Source organism: Mus musculus, chromosome 15, assembly GCF_000001635.26.
Source record: "Mus musculus strain C57BL/6J chromosome 15, GRCm38.p6 C57BL/6J".
In the NCBI taxonomy this organism is placed as follows: domain Eukaryota; kingdom Metazoa; phylum Chordata; class Mammalia; order Rodentia; family Muridae; genus Mus; species Mus musculus.
Genome location: NC_000081.6, coordinates 38,977,683 through 38,981,335, shown reverse-complemented (window position 1 = coordinate 38,981,335; position 3,653 = coordinate 38,977,683). Strand labels below are relative to the sequence as shown.

At 43.0% G+C, this 3,653-nt stretch overlaps 1 long non-coding RNA gene across 1 annotated transcript; it reads left to right on the top strand.

Annotated features, from left to right (window-relative positions):
• The first annotated feature begins 1,970 nt into the window (after positions 1 to 1,970).
• Positions 1,971 to 3,101, top strand: Gm33123. The gene is made up of 2 exons (XR_384058.1): positions 1,971 to 2,596; positions 2,961 to 3,101. It is a non-coding gene; the product is annotated as a predicted gene, 33123 (long non-coding RNA).
• Positions 3,102 to 3,653: the final 552 nt, after the last annotated feature.

The following is a 3,653-nucleotide window of genomic DNA, read 5'->3' as shown; positions in this document are numbered from 1 at the left end:
TCTAAGGTGGGAAGGAACCCCATCATGGAATCCTTTATTTTACACAATAGTGTTCCATCATAGCAATAGAAACCTTAACTAAGACAGCTGTTTCTCAGTCGTCTCCTTAGGGGGTTCCATCCTTACTCATCATTAACTGCCTGAGTAGATACTTTTGGTTCCACTCATAACCATGGGTCATCATTGTTTATCACTTCTTTGTGCACTGGTAGCAAGGCCCCAGGGCTTGCTGAAAGGTTTCTTCGGGCTCAAGCAGTGGAAAACTGGCAAATCAGGAAATCCTGTGTCCTGGAAAGAGCTCTACTAATGGCAAGTGGGGAGTGTAGAGTAGACACCCCTGTAGCTGCTATGTCTACTTTGTGGGTTCCTCATTTCTCCTATCCCTCTCCACCTACTTTCCACCCCTTGAAACTCTAACACTAGATAGGAGAGAAAAGGATAGAGGGAAAGTAGGAGACATTATTGCTGGGCTACTTCCTGCTGGTTAGGGGCATCAAGTTCCTTGGGGCAAGTTTGACCTTCACCAACAGGATATCTAATTTCTTCTTGTTGTTTCTTCTTTGTGGACAACTACGTAACAAACTGAGACCAACAACAACCTACCAACAACTCACAACCCACACTGCCTCTTGAGGCCCTAGCATTTATGTACCCTGTGAAGAGTTCCCAGAATCCCAAACATCACACACTCACAAAAACTGTATGCAGCTGTCAAAACCACACCTCTGCTAGAACACAAGGCTAAGATGCTGTGGAGAATCTGAAGTAGCCCCATATCCCATACCTATGATTAAAACCAAAATATATTCTTAGAATATTTCTGTGTTTTTTTAAAGAAACCAAAATTCTCAATATACACCCCAGCTTCCTTGTTCCTGCAGTGAGCTCTGGCAGGTTCTATCCATCTTCAAGAAATCCAAGGATCTTAATTCTTTAGTAGCTCAGGAAAATAACCTGATCCTTAATGTACTCTATGCTGGCTAATTTATGAATAATATTGGAAATATTCAAGATACTATACCTAAAGGGAGAATATGCAAAAATTATATATATGGCATGATTATACACGGCTCATATATACTAGGCACATATCTGGCATATGTATGCATACCCAGCAAAAGAAACATGAAAATAAATATGCCACATGTTTATAGTGGTTATTTTTTGGTGTTGAGATTTAAACTAAAATATTCTTTCTTACAACTGTTTTTATTTTTCACTATATACCTGTGTTGCTTTAAAAAATGTTTTGTTTAGTGTGTGTGTGTTATGGAATACATGGGAGGTAAGAGGACAGCTGAAGGGAGTCTGTTCTTTCCTTCACCCTTATGGGAATGAGGATTGAGCTTAGGTTGTCAGACTCGGCAACAAGTGCCTTTACTCACTGGCCCATCTCACTAGCCCTGCATTGGTTTTTAAAACCAGAATAAAACATTTAGATGTGTGTGGAAGTCTGATGGCTGCTTTGCCTTTACTGCCTTTTCATGCTGTCAATTCATGCTGTCAATCTAAATCAGTAGCACCAGGTCCAGACCTCAACAGCAGCAGCAGCTGGGAACTTGCTAGACTGCGTGTTCTCAGCCCCTCCCTGCGCTTTCTGAGTCAGAAGCCTGGGGTGGGACCCCAGTGACCTGTGTGTTTTAAGAAGCCCTTCAGGCAACTTTGATGCATGCTTAAAGTTTAAGAACCACTGATAACTTTCACGTACCTGTAGATCTCAGCAGTGTTCCACAGAGTGGATCCACACAGTTCAGTTACTTCCAATGCAAGATTGCATCATTACAGGATTAATGAACTGACTGCGTGGATCTGCTAAGTAGAGAGACAACTCAGTGCACTTGCTATGGTCTGAATTCACTCATAATGGTCTAGGTTTTATGACTATTATATTTGTTTTCAGGGTATAAACAGTTTATGTTGAAATCCATGGTCCATTTAATAGACAGAATACTACACTAATTTGAGTCTAGTCCAGTGATTCACCATGACCATGTGACACAGTAAAGTTTCACAGGGCTGAAGAGAGCTTGGGTTATTTTTGGTCCTGCCTCTACTTGTCTGATGGAGATTCCCTCAAGGTGAATTTCTCTTTAGTAATTCTCCCTTTTCTCTGATTCTACATAAATGGTAGCTTTTGATACTTTTTTTGCAGACGATCTCACACACTGAGTTTAAGAGACTTCTTCCTTAGTTCCCTCATGAAGTTTTTGTTTTGCATTCTGCTTGGGTCGATCTACTGACCCACAGGCCTTACGAGCTGGTTAGCTAGTCCTAGCTCCTTACATGTCTGCCTCATGAGACGGGGTTGCCGTGTGAGCGGTCACACTTCTCTGTGAAAGCGTGAACAAACAGACACGGTGCTTCATGAAGCACCGTGCTCATTTACCAGCACAAAATGTTTTATAGTGCAAAGTCTAATATGAGAAGTGCCTGCCAGGAACATCACCTGCCTTGACGCGACTGTGCGGAGAACACATAAACTCAAAGCACCGTGTACCTCATCGCTTGGGCGGTTTCACCTTCGCTTCATCAATTTTTCAGAAACTTCCAGCAGATGGCACCAATAAATACTGCCTTCGGACTGAATTGGAAACTGGTTGGTATTTTTCAACATGAACTGAAACGTCAAACTGAATAAGCCTCCCTTGGTTCATCTAATAACAATGACAGACATTTATTTGGCACTTTTCCATTGACAAAGTGCTTTTAAATCCTCGCCTCGGTTTTGTCTCAGACCCTGTCAGCTTTAAGAGGCTTTTACGTACTTTGGACCTCTGTTGACACGCCATGTAGACACAGCAGCAGTGTGATTTATGTTAATGACAATGTTATTTTTTATAGTAGTAATAAGACAAGTCCTCCAAAGGCCAAATTCTCTGTGGATAATTTAGGCAAGATCCTACATGTAAAGACAGAGCAGAGCATTAACAACACTGTTCACTCTTTCTCTCTCATTGAAGGGTCCTGATTGCTCCCGTTTGTGTGTGCACTGTCGACTCAGAGGCCTTGCACAGACACGGAATCCTCTGATCCTGGAACAGTCTTAGGATACGAGCCCAGCAACTACCATCCTGTGGATAAAGAGAAAGTGGTTCCCTCAATTTCATTCCACTCTGCTCTCTGCTTCTTGACCTTACAACTCCCTTCCTCCTCCTGGCAGTGGACTCCAGGCTTAATCCTTTTTTTCCCTTTAGTTTTTCCCCCTTTAATTATGTGTGTGTGTGTGTGTGTGTGTGTGTGTGTGTGTGTGTGTGTGTGTGTGTGTGTTTGCCGGCACGCATATGTGCACCATATATGGGTGCCGGGTGCCTGGTGCCTGTAGAGGCCAGAGGTCTCCAAATCCCCAAGAGCTGCAATTATAGATGTTTGTGAGCTGCATGTGGGTGCTGGGAATTGAACCCGAGTCTTCTGGAAGAGTAGCCTGGTGCTCTTAACCACGGAGCCATCTCTCTAGTCTTCAAAGCTTACTTTTTATCAACACTCTGGGACAAATTTCTCCGTCTGGACTGAATTTGGAAAATGTGGCAAACAGGACTGAGTCATGTAGAGAAATCTTGAGTGCCTGAGATTGGGTTCAACAAAATTTGGACAGGTTTCAGGACTAGAACTGGGCCTTGCAGGGGGACGTCAGGTGCCTAACTCAGTTAGACTAT